This window comes from Hermetia illucens, chromosome 2 (assembly GCF_905115235.1).
Source record: "Hermetia illucens chromosome 2, iHerIll2.2.curated.20191125, whole genome shotgun sequence".
NCBI classification, from domain to species: domain Eukaryota; kingdom Metazoa; phylum Arthropoda; class Insecta; order Diptera; family Stratiomyidae; genus Hermetia; species Hermetia illucens.
This window is the reverse complement of record NC_051850.1, coordinates 145,153,340-145,167,091: the sequence shown is the minus strand read 5'-3', so window position 1 is coordinate 145,167,091 and position 13,752 is coordinate 145,153,340.

Here is a 13,752-nt window from a genome sequence, read left to right as displayed (position 1 = left end):
TTAATTGTCAATATCAGTTGGAGTTCGAGAAAAAACAAGTCAAGCAGGGGAGAGCGGTCACTCCTCTCTATTCAATTATTATCGTTTTGTATACTCGAAGCTTTGCTTTCATGCATTTGCAGCTGGTCATTTCCATTATAAGCGAAGTTTTCATCGAATTTATAAAGCATATTTTCACGTAGCCGTAAGCAATCTATATTCGCGTGCGAAATTTATATTCACCAAAGAGCTACACAGTTGGAAATTTTTGAGCCCAAGCGAGCAAGGGAGACATATGCTGAAATAGAAACACCTTCGGTAAGTTATGAAAGGCTAGTTGGTTCGCTTGATCGAAGGAGATTATTCTCGAGGGAGATATTTGATTATTTTATTATGTAAGTGGCATCCTCGATTACTGCAACCCATGGAATGCCACGGTAAGGTGGGAATCCTAAAGCCTGTCCCTCCGTAAGACTTAAAGCAGGAGAAGCGTTGATTGTGGTTTGTCATGAATCTTCAGCCTTGATCACGGAACTCGTAACACGATTCGAACCAGGTCATCACGACATGAGAAGGAGAGTGACAAAGGGTCCTCACCGCTTCACGTGCCCGAACCTGGCTAGAAGAGAGACAAACAAGCGCTTGTCGACGGGACACCTCAGTGGATCTGCACTTTATTTCTGGTGGACCTTCACAACCAATTCCTCCATTTTCCTCAGGATAATTCAGAGATCGGAAGTCAACCCGGAAGAGCATCTGGGCAGCCAATAATTCAACTAGTCATTCGGCCAAAAATAAAGATTTTAAGACATTTTATATAGCGAAGGCCCGTAAAATATGCTTTACGAACAATTGAAAAATGCCCAATTCTTAAGAATTAGGCGAAGTCGATTAAGTACAAACTTAACACATCGACCCACCTACAGCCACAATATTTTCAGCACAATTCTTTCCTTCCCGTTTCCTTCATCTTTCGTTGCTTTCCACAAATTAGTGTTCCCAATGCAGGGTAAATTGCCTTAGCAGAAAACCTTGACCAATGCAAAATCAAATAGAGGCCAGGAATGAAAATAGTCTTATTTAGCATAATTGATGGGTCTCGTGGTGAAATGAGGCGATGAAATTATTGGCGATCCTTTTCAAATCCTATTATTCCATAAAGGTAATGCCATTTTTTCCATACTTTTATTTCGAAGGTATTTGGTGAAGCCTATCAAAATTGAATCACCGTCTGCCTGTCTGCCCTTCTATTACGTCCAGTTTACTTAAAAAGGGTCAAACCTATTGTCACGAAATCAGGTGGAGTGTAGAATTTGAAGGACTATTTGAATGCACTGAATATCTTGGTTTTGAATTGATGCATGTAAATTAGGGAATTCGTTTTTTTATGGTATAATCATGTAGAATACCGTATTTCGGTTTGTATTTTTTACAACTAATTTAAATTAATTCGGATACAAACACACAGGACAGAAGAGAAAGAAAATCCACTTCAGGGGTGAAAATTGTGTAACCCCTTTATTATCTTTTTACTTTTAGCTGTTTGATTGAAATTGTCTCATTACTTGTCTCTGTTCCAGAGACAGAGACCTGAGTAACCTAAAAGTACACCGAACGCCTTCTGTGTTCCCAATGTGACTCTTCGCTTTTGTCATGCTGTCAATGGATGTTTTATGACACTGGTCAACAAATTTGAACTTCATTTTTCTCAATCGAAAGTTTCATCTCCATAAGTTTTAGTGTTCTGATGAAACACTTTGTTTTACTCGCGCAGAGATTTTAAATAGTAAATTTATGTTTTTTGGGGTACGGTTTCACTTGAAAAGGCCTGTAGGAGGAACACCGGTTTAATTTCGACAATTAGCATTTTATTAGAAAGAAAACTTGCTTCATGCCGGGAAATGCAGATATTTCAACGCCAATATCCACACCAATATTGTCTCTGCCCTGTTATACAGGAGCTGAACATAGCAAGTGATCACTGTTGTTACTCGAAAGCTCCATGCTTTTATTACCATCTGTCAAAAATTTTGAATGATGACCTAAGTCGACACTCGGTTAGTTACCCGTAGTTGTGTTGATTAAAGGACGAAAGTGGTAGTGGATAGGTCACAGTATAAAAAAGGACCAAGAATGCATTGTCGGGTATCCAATGCAAGGGAACAGACTTTCTGAGAGTGACCGACCAGCGGGCCGCCCTAGAATCACACGGAGAGAGCTAAATCGCATTCAGCCGAAGTGGGAATGATGACGCATAACTGTGGTGGGCACGCTACGCTTCGTTCAGGAGAGATTGACCAGCATCACTTTTTTAATTACCGTTTAATGCATCCACGATGTCTCGGATCTTGTAATAAGGGTTTGAGTTGATCATTGCTACAACTTTATCGTCAGCAGCCTAAGTGGACCGTTCTGACCAAGAAACATCTATATATAATATCACAATTTCCAAGGTGGAATTTCTTAGATTAGGCTTTAGTTTGAGAATCGAGGGATAGATGATGGCGAGCCGGATGCCGGTGGCTGGCGCACTTAGGAACTCCTCGATTTTCAAACAAAAATCTAGTTTAGCTTCCACCGGCTAAGGCCTGAATTCTACTAGGCAGTTTTTGTCCTCGTCATAATTAATACTCATGTCGTGTTTTTAAATTTATATAAGGTAACAAATGCCACCTTGTAACCACTTCGGTGACTCTGCTCCCAAGGGAGAGGTGAGGCAACGTCTGATTAGTTGCCTCTACTCTGGACGAAACCGAAACTAGTTTTAGCACTGAACCTTGGAGGTTTGGGATGGGCTCTGCTTTACGGAAATAAAAGAGTAAAAAATCGTGAATATATGCACCATTTTGCCTTCATTTCAACATATCCTGAAATCTTGAAAACTGAAGCAAATCGCTCAACCGTAAGTTTAACCCATCATCTGTCAAATGACATATAACAAGCATGTATACGAAGGAGCCCAATGGGGTCAAAATTTTACCAACACTATCTGCTGCAAAAAAACGCAATCGCCTTTAGTCGATATGATATTAAAAATTATAACTGAGTAGATTTAAAGCCATATTTCAATGTGGAAGATAAGATAACTTAACTCTACAAAAATAAAAGGACAAAGGAAATTTGTTCTCCAAGGCCCTTCATTCTCCTAAAAGAGTCTTTCCAGAAATTGAAACAAATAAATTAGATATACAAGTATACGAAATACCCTGAATTGAACAAATCCTTGAAGAAAACCTTCTGCCTGAAATTAAAAATAATTTTCCAATTGAATTTCCAGAAACTCTACAATTCCATAGCAAGACCACTGTACATTCCTATTCTCGTATTGCTTCCATTCTCTGTTTATTGACTGGAAAAATGTTCCTGAAACTATTTATTGCGACGATATCCAATTAAGGATTCTTCCTCGGCATTGGTATTAATTTTCTATTAAATTTTCTTTCGTTATTTTGATCTTTTATGGACACAATGCGTAACCCACATTCACAAAACAAAATAATCAAGTTAGAAGGACTCGAGGAAAATTAAATTTCCTGCCGAAATAATATGAAAAATATTTACTTTGTTCATTGAGAAATTCCAAGCACTTTTGTGGAATAGTTGATTAGAATCAGAAGAGAAAGGATGGCAAGGGAAATCGTTCCATTTTTCCTTGATCGATTGAAAGGATATCAAACTATGTATGCGTTTACATTTGTATGTATGTGCATACATTCATACTCTAATAAAATATAGAGAAAAAGCTTTCTATTGTAGACACCCAAATTAAATTGATCCTTAAGTGCGAATCCAAAGGGAGTTCTGGTAAAAGGCCTTGACAATGGAGCCCCTGTAACCGAATGAAGCTTCTTGTAAATATACGCAAATTCAAAGGAAGCGAGGCAAGCAGGATATGGGACTATTGGTCGTATTACGCGTTGAGAAGTAGCTGGGATATTTTTGGTTTTCATCAAGCCGTGAAGCAGCTCAGTATCGTATATCACAGGCGTATAATTGTGCATTACTCGTGTTGATCAATAAGATAAAAATGGAAAGGACTATTATTATACCCGAGCCCTAAATAGGGTAAAGAAGCAACATCGAAAAAATAAATTGTATCAATATCCTTACGAAAACATATTCGTGATTTAACAGCAACGAAGCCAATAAGGTGTTTCGGAAAGTTTTCAGTGGTATGGGTAATATTCCTTTGAAGATTTTATTGACCTATGAAGAACTTTTAAGGCAATTGTGACATCCTCATCTTTTTTCGTACTTAGATACAATAATGAGGTAATTCGTTTCCCTCGTCAAACGTATAAAAAAATCAATTTTTCCAGCTTAAATGCTTCTAATTTATTTTCCTGGGGATAACTGAATAAAGTTAAGAGCCTAAGGATACAATTTGCTTTGTTTGGTGGACAAAAGATATCCCACCATTGAGTAAAATTTAAATAATAAAAACTTGAATGGTTATATCTTCACTACGGAGGTTCCTAAATTAGATTTTTTTAAAGAGCAACGCTAAAAGTCCTTTGGTACAAAATGGGCGATGTTATTAAAAAGTCCTTAGTGTAAAGATTGAGAAACCAAAGGCAATGTGCACTGAGAAAACGTGGAACATATAACACCTCGATCTCCCAACTCCTCAACATAGCAATGCACTTGGAATTTTTAAAAGAATAAAACTGGCAAAAATGACGGCCGAGATGATGTGCTGAAACAACTGAAAATAAATTTCGTCGACAGCCGTGGCCTGAGCTAGTACAGTAATACAGTAGTTATGTCACCTTATACTTCGTACTTCGTGTACTATCGAAAATATACCCAGGCACCGAGATTGTTCTATAACTCACCAAAGATGTACGGTGGTTGTTAGACTCAGGTTTTGTAAAGCTGATACCAGGTGTATTATCTGGTATAACCTTACATCAACTTTGGCATGCCGCTAATATGCTAGAATTAAGCAAAACCAGAAAACCTATAAGCAATTATTAAAAGTAGCCAACCGTGAGAAGAACAACTAAGCTTGAAAGATGATAGAAAGAATCCGCGAATATAACATTATAAATGCAAATAAAATTTGAGTCAAATATGCTTGTTCTTTACACAATTATCATCATCATCAACGGCGCAACAACCAGTATCCAGTCTAGCTCTGCCAGTCCCAGACATCGGTTTTGGGTCGAGGGTTACCAATGCGATGTCCCTGAAAACTGTCGGGCGTCCTGATCTACGTCATCGCCCAAACTCAGGCAGGATCTGCCGCATTAACTTTTTGGACCATAGATATTGCCTTATAAAACTTCCAGGCTGGATCATCCCCATCCATACGGATTAAGTAACCCGCGCACCGCAACCTATTGCGCCCCATTTTATTCACAACCAGGCGGTAGCGGTGACGCTCATAAATTTCGTCGTTATGTAGCCTAAAAAATCGTCCATCCTCATGTAGAGGGTCAAAAGTTCTTCGAAAATTCTGGTCTTGAAGGTGGCTAAGAGATGGAAATTTTTCTAGGCCTCCGAGGAATACATGGGACTGGGAAAATCATTGTCTTGTACAGTAACAACAACTTTCGGAAGCTGAAATAGCCTCTGTTAGTAGCCAACAACCTTGCGTGGATTTCATCATGATAGCTCTTATGTGTAGTTATTTTCGCCCTAGATAGGAGAAATTACCAACGGTCTCAAAGTCGTAGCCTCCTTTCTGTATCGTTCTCATTTCACCAGCGCCATTTAATGCTGTTGGTTCTTTGGTTTTCGGCACTGACATTTCCACCATTTACTTCGTCTTGCTTTTGTTAATGTGCAACCCAAGATATCGCGCCAACTACCGTTTGGTCGATCTGGATGAAAATGGATTGTACATCTCGGATTGTTCTTCCCATAATGTTGATACCGATGTACAGCTTCATCCTGTTTATTCTATCGGCGGCGAAGTTGATGAAAAGATGGTGCAACTGATGTCCATATTCCAACCGTGTTCATTCGTGGTTAGAGGTGGAGGGAACCAAATTATAGAGAGCTTGCATGGTCAATAGACCGCCTGATTTGATGAGTTATTACTTATGGTGGTGCCAAATTTTGCGCTTCTAGGATGATTTTTTCACATTTTCCGGTTTGCTAAGCCCTGAGAAAAAATACCTGTTACACTTTTTGGGGAACATATATTGAACTTTTACTCCTCTATGTTTCATCAAAAAATACTAAATACTACTAATTGTATTTGATTCCCCACAAAACTACATTTGATAAAAAAGAAATTATATCTTCATTTTGCATGTATCGTATTTTCAAACTCAATGGAAAATGAGCCACATACGTTTTCACGTTAACTCCCTCCGTTTCCGAATAAATCGCGTCGGTATGACAGACAGACAGACATTACATAGACGAAATAAGATTTAAAGTAAAAAGATAACGATCACACGAAATCCCAGCTTGACAACGATATGTAAAACAAAATTAAAATTAAATGAGTCGCATACGGCGTGGTGAAACATTTCGTACACCCTATACACTGCTTTATGCAGATGATGTTTTACTAGCATCTAATAGTAAAAATGATCTCGAGCAACTTGACCTAAAATGGAATGATCGCCTCATGCAACACGGTCTCAGATTGAATCTGAAGAAAACTGAATTTTTGACGACCAATCTCGGTGAAACAGGCATAATCACTGTCAGCAGCAATGACCTGCCTAGAACTGAGCGATTTAAATATCTCGGATCAATGCTATCAGCCAATGGAGAGCTGCGTAATGAAATTGCTTCACAGATTAAGGGGGTCATCCCGTGTGTCGGAAATTATGGTGTTAAACACATAGTAAGTCACATGCCAGATTTATAACGATCGCCGTAACAAAGCGCGTATTTATCAGTCTGAATGACGTTCGAATGACGTCGCTAAAAGGGCAAGAATTCAAGCCAAGGCTGTACATGTGTTTCTTCAAGAAACCTAACGTTTATGGACTAGGTATGGTAGATTAATGATCAGTTAAGATTTTATGGCTAAACATCACACTTTATTTTTTAAATGCGTTTTTCTCGAAACTGCGTATTGAAACTCTCCTGCCACCATAGCCCAAAATCTATATAACAAAATTGAAATTTGCACGACTTATTCAGAACGTATTTCTACGGTGCGCAAACTAGGATAATTGCGATTCATTGGATAGTTTTTTTTTTATTCATAAAAGAAGGCTAAAAAAACACCAAAATTCACACGGCACCAAAAATTTAGCTTTTAATATTTTTTAATAATCCTAGTTTGCGGACTGTGGTTAAGTCTGCACGCTAAAATGCCATTTACTTTTTTTCTTTAAGATGATCAGAAAAACACCTTTTTTTAGATGGGTCTACAAATTGTTCTGTATTTCAATAATTAGCATAGCTCATCGGGCTGTAAAAATTGTTATGCACGCTGAAGATTTTAATAAATATATCGTGAAAAATTCGTATTCGTGTCTTTATCCAGTTCTTCATAAAAAAAATCTGAAAAAAACGGCTTTCACACGGGATCCCCTTAACGCAACCTGGATGAAGTGGGGTTCCACCACTGGTGTTCTCTGTGTTCGACGTATCATCGAACGTCTCAAATCTAAAATATACCGCCATGTTGTCCGTCAAGCCGTCGCCTATAGTTATGAGCTTTGGCCAACTATAAAAGACAATGAATGGCGTCTTGCGAAAATGGAGACAAAGATGTCACGTTGGATTAATGGCGTGACACGTTTTGATCACATGCGAAATGAGGATATCCGTGATCGATATGGGGTTGCACCGATCGTGGAAAAATTGCGAGAGAGGCGTTTTCGATCATGATACGTATGATCATGTAATCCGCGCTAACAAGAATTCACTTGCCGAAATTGGTCTGAATATCGAAGTCAATTGTGGGCGACCAAAAGACCGGCTGAAAAAACGATGGCTTGATAAGCTGGATGATGATTTGAAAGCCTTACCATTGCATTCAGATCAGGCTTTTGATAGTGCCAAGTAGCGAAACTGTCCCCGCTTATGAGCGGGATAAAAGCTGAAGAAAAAGAAAAAGAAGATATTAAATGGAATGAATTTTGAGGCCTCGATTTCATATAGAAGCACCATTGTACATTTTTTCACCGGATAGGAGTTGGGAACGAGACTTGTTTCACTTTTTGGGCGACACATTTTGAGCCCTCACTCACCTATATTTCACCCAATATAAGAAATAGGATCAGTTTCGGTATTCTGTGAACCTCAATTTCAGTATCCTGTGAAACAAATTGTGCACCCTCCTTTTGCATGTATGCAGAGCCCCCTTCAAACTCAGCACAAAATGGCGTCACCTACCATTTATAAAGGGGTGCACAGGCCGCACCTTCTCACTAAATTTCGTGACAATTAGTCCAGCTGCTTCCGAGTAAATCAGGAGTGACAGACAGACAGCGAAACGGACGGACTAACAGACAGATAGGCATGAAACCGATTTTAATAAGGTTTTGTTTCCCACAACACCTTAAAAAGAAAACCTACAAAATCCTAGGTAAGAGCCATGTACAAACAAATTAATTGGTGAATACCAATGTGGCTTTCGAAAGGGACAGTCCACCATGGACCAAATTTTCACGGTCAAACAACTACTAGCAGTGCTATGAGTACAGTATCGATGTGCATCTGATCTTCGTTGACTTCCTCCAAGCGTTTGGTAGCATTAAACGAGAAGTACTATATCGTATAATGCGCAGGTTCCACCAACTATAAAAACTAGTACGAATGACCGAACTACTGAATTACATGTAACGGTGTTCAGCGAGCTAACCCAATAGTTCGAAACAAACTGCAGATTAAAGCATGTTTTTGAACCTAGCCTTTGAATATGTTATCCGCAAAATGGGGTTAGGTACCACGGGAACATTTCTCTACAAATCTTCGCAAATAGTGGGATTCCCCGACGACATAAACATCATCGCACGTGGACAACATTGTGTACCTAGGAGTAAACGAAACGAAGTTCAACAACGAATAATGATGGTCAACAAATCATAATACTCAGTCCTGCAGATAATGAAAAGTAAAAGGGTACACAGGAAAAATAAGAAACTATAAGACCATAACACAACTGCGCTGCTGTACGGCTGTAAGGCCTAGACTCTAACGCAAGCGTTATAGAAGTCCATCGACAGAATCGAACGTAAAGTTCTAAGTCGAATATTTCAAACTGTAAAAGATAGAGCTGACTGGCGAATTAGATACAACCATGAGTTGTACCAGCTCTATAACAACTCAGTAGCATCGCTGGTGGTAAAGCTACGAAAATTTCTGTGTGGCCGATCGCGTAGGACGGATGGACGACAACAGTACCTAACAGGGTATTCAAAGGCACAGCCGAAGGACGCCGCTCAATAAAAACATCACACAAACGGTAAAAACACTCAGTTGACGAGGCCAGTAAAAGCTGCTTAAAAAGTTTCCACCTAGGTCGAAGGATCGGCTGGAGCAAATCTAACCTGGAGGCCTGTCGCGCCATTGAGAAAGAAGAATCCCAGCTTGGAAGAATACAGCATCGAAAATGTCAGCACCTCTGTTATGGGGGTCCGCATTGATAGCAATAGAAGCAAAAAGTGAAACATTACAAAATGTCCACGCAGTTCTCAATGCTCAAGAAAAAATAGTTTCACAACAATGTAAGTCTCTTTAGGCCAGTGCTTTTATAAGACAATGAAAAGGAAAGATCAGGTTGGTGGACATATTCGATTGAAAAATTATATCAAGGATTCTGGGACCCATAAAAGAAATGACAACGGGAAAAATTCAGCACAACATTAACTACCTGTATTTAAAGTAAATATGCACTAAAGGACTTCAATGGGCGAAGAGACTCGGGAGAATTGGAACCGAATAAGATATTCATTCGAACATTCAAAGAAAATGCACAAAGGAATCGTCCACCAGGACAACTATGTAAGCACTGGAGGAATTCTGTGGATACTCATAGGCACTAAATTCTAAGGCTAAACAATTCGAGAGTACAATCGCAGGTTCGCGTCAACTGGAGAAAGACGTTACTTGAGCGTAAGGCTGGACCTTTGGCTGTTCCTGTTTTTTAGATTTTTTGTTTTTTTATACAAAACCTTAAAAATGGAGGATGGTTCTGTAAAAATTTTATGTGGTCGCAATAAGTGTGGTGGTGGCTTTTCATTACATCGACAAATGTAGCCGCGATGAGACCTCCAAATATTTAGTATCCTTTAACTTAAGATCGCAATAGATTTCATAAGGTTGTAGTTCATAAAAGGGTAATCTAGATTTGAACCCTTGTTACCATTCTATACAGATATAAGAAATACATGAATCCGCCTATTTATCATGCGTACCACAGCTTTGCATGGTAATACTACCTTTACCATAAATCTTCAATATTTAAACTCTATTAATTTTAGAGTCATTATCAAAAATTCAACCCCTTCAGTGAAACGCGAATTCTCCGCCTCCACTTCTGCTCAATTGCTAAAAAGTTCGTAAAATTCTTTGCATGAAAAGTTTGCCACTGTAACTTTCAGAATAATTCAAATTCTTTTGAACTTCCCTGAACTAATTAACTTCGCCCAGAAATTCCTGAATAATTAATTATGAAAAGTGGTTAATTAAGCCAACGTCCAATCAACTATAAAATGCTTTCCACCTCCGAAATCAAGATGAATTCTGTACTTTAGAACGCGTGAAGTATGAAGATTCATTGGTCCTATCATCTTAGGTACGCAAGATATTTCCCCCGTATTTTTTCCATAAAGTAGAGATTATTTGTTCCCAGGTTTAAGAGGTTGTCACGATTCAGCTTCTTTATATTTTCACTTGATCTACCTATATTTCATAACGTGAATAAACTTTTTCTGGATTTCCTCTACTTTTTTCGTTTCTGTTTTTCCAGGGATTACTGCAGAAGTGGAAGTCGACGCTCTCATAAGTAGCAATATCTCAACATTTTGGGGGAATGTCCTGTGAAGTATCAGGAGAAAATCTATATTACGCACGGCAGGAGTCATCTTAATATTCAGCGTGGAACAGATAAATAATATATAAGCTCCGTGACACATATTTCAGACAAGAAACAGGGCATCGAAAATAAGATGGCTGTGCTCGCGCCTAAATTTAGTCCTGTGCATTTTCACGATAAATTTGAAAGACTATCGGACGCGAATGATAAATCATTCCAAATAAACCTTAAATTCTCCAGAAAACACAATTTCTGCAGAAAGATAGACAAACTTGGATATTACTTTTGGAATTAGGTTGTCTAATGCCATCCTCAGCATTGCTTGAGATAGCAACTACAAGCTTTGAACGAATTTGGATGAAATTTATGGCTTCAACTTATGACCACGGCAAAAATTATCGTAATTTTGAAAGGACAATACAAGTTGAGATGATCAATCTTAATTTAAAGGTAAAATTACTCACATTTCGTTAATTCAAGCAAGTTCAATACGCGAATACTGCGAAAACTTTATCGACGCTAAGACACAAGTCTACGAAATTCACTCTCCATTACCAGCAGTTTTCAAAAAAAGTGAAATGAAATGGGTAACGCAACACACCTTTAGCAATAAAACCACTTTTTGCAAATATTCTCCTAATGCAGAACCTTCGTTTCTCCGCACTTCCCTTCTTTCGTTAAGTCACTTTCTGCCTTTGCCGTTTTTTCACACGAACTTAATCACCTCCATTTAGCGCTTCTCCTAAATTAATTAAAACAAAATAAAAACATTGTTTTTCTAAACTGAGCCAGCACCGTTCGCTGGAAACACTCGCCAGGACACTAAAAATCAAGAGGAGTAAAACCAAATATAAACCGAGACACAGACGTCGTAAAATCCTCTTTCGTAGTAGCGAGCCAGGACTTAATCAACCTGTTGAAAATGGAATCCCATCTGAAAGCGAATAGAGGCGGGTGACAAGTCTCCACCTTTCTCGTTTCTCCGTTTTTGTTCGTGTCACATAGGCTCAGTGCGTACTCAGAAAACTTTTAATAACACATTCAACAAGGATACTATTATTCACTACACTATCACTCGCTAATGGTACTTTTGCTCCCTTCACGCCATTCCTATTGTGCCTGAAAATTTTCCGTTTTCACTGGTGGTTTATGTTCGGGAACCAATAGGGATTCCATGAAAAACGGTTACCCCAAGGAATATAAAAGAACCCAGAAAAAAGAATCCTTGGCAAAACTTTTACTTGCAAACAACACGACCGACAACGTTCGTTCACTCTTGAGCCAAAATCCAGACTAACGGACGACACCAGCAACAGATCCTATACGAACCGCTAAGATACTTTCATCTGGTTCGTGCCTCGTTCTGTTTATGTCCCTGGACAATTTGAGGGGTAGGTCGTGTCGTGTACTAAAAAGGCGCAACAGGGTTTTAGCCCCTGAATTCAACAGGACGCCCGTTTCAGCTTCCCCGTGAGCTTTCGCCAATCCATCGTGTTACCTGTAGAGTTTATGGAGCATTCAACTGGTTGGAGCAATAACGGAATGTACACCAAGTTTCGCAATGAGCTTTCCATGGAGGCAAGGACAATCCAGACACAACATGGAAATTATTGTACATAACTTCGGCGTACAGGAGATACACGAAAAAGATACAGCGAATATTTTTGATAGCACACGTAGTTATTGAACAAACATCTATATAAATACAGGACGTGAATATTCTGTTTATAGACGTGTGTGTGTATAATTGATTACCTGGCCGTGAAGTATTTTCCGGGTATATGAAAAGGATAATGAGCAATTTTGTCACTTTTCAGCGATCTCGTTTCGTTGTTCAATAATTAGCGATTAAAGTTCAACGAAGGCATATTTGGAAAAGTTTAAATAATTTTAGTTCATTTATCAACCAATGGTAATTTTCAGTTTCCTGCTTGAATCCCAAAGGATTGAACAGCAGATTGTCATTTCATTCCAATTTTATTTAGTTCCCAATGGAGAATTTATTATGTTTATTCTAAGTATTGCGGTCAGTTGTTTTTTCCTTTCATAGTTCAGAGTTGAAGCCACTTTTACTCGCAATACTACTAATATTAAAATATAGATATATAATAAATAAATGCACAATTGAACACCACACCAAACAGTTCGGCGCAAAATTAGGACAAAATGGGAACCGCCTCCTATATATGTGTATATGATGCCTCCGGGAATCGTAAATGCCTTAAAGAAGTGACAAGCTATGCGCTCTCCCTCGGATACCGCCTTATCGTGGTGGCGGAACTTGTGGTAGTTTACTACTACACTAAGGTTGTTCAAAAACACATGAAGATGGAAGCAAAGGATTGTAACTCTCCAAGTGGTAAGAAGTCCCAGGCTTCGAATCCACCCACGACTCTGAGAAATCAGGTCGTGGCCGAAGAGAGAAATCTGTGGCTCTCCACTTCAGTGGAAAACATACACCCGCTGTCTACGGTGCGTTCAGTCAAAAAGGATAGTACCACAACTCCCTTCATGAGAGCAACTGGAAATCTGACCACGGCCGGCCTGCCGGTGACACTGTTGCCTAACTCTTCTAAAACACGGGGGATGAAGGCTCGCCAGAAAGAAACTTCAGCCGCTTGGGAGAAGGGACTACAGGCTTTCCTGTCAGAACCTTCTCCTCCCCCTGTAACCGGAAAAACGGAAGAAAGGCAAGCTGATAATGTGGACACAACTGGCTTAAAGCCGGTATGTGAAAACAGATCCATGCAGCCCGAACTCCGTGAGCTTGGCAAGGCTTCTTGCCGACGACAACGAAAGACACTGCACAAGAAGGCGAA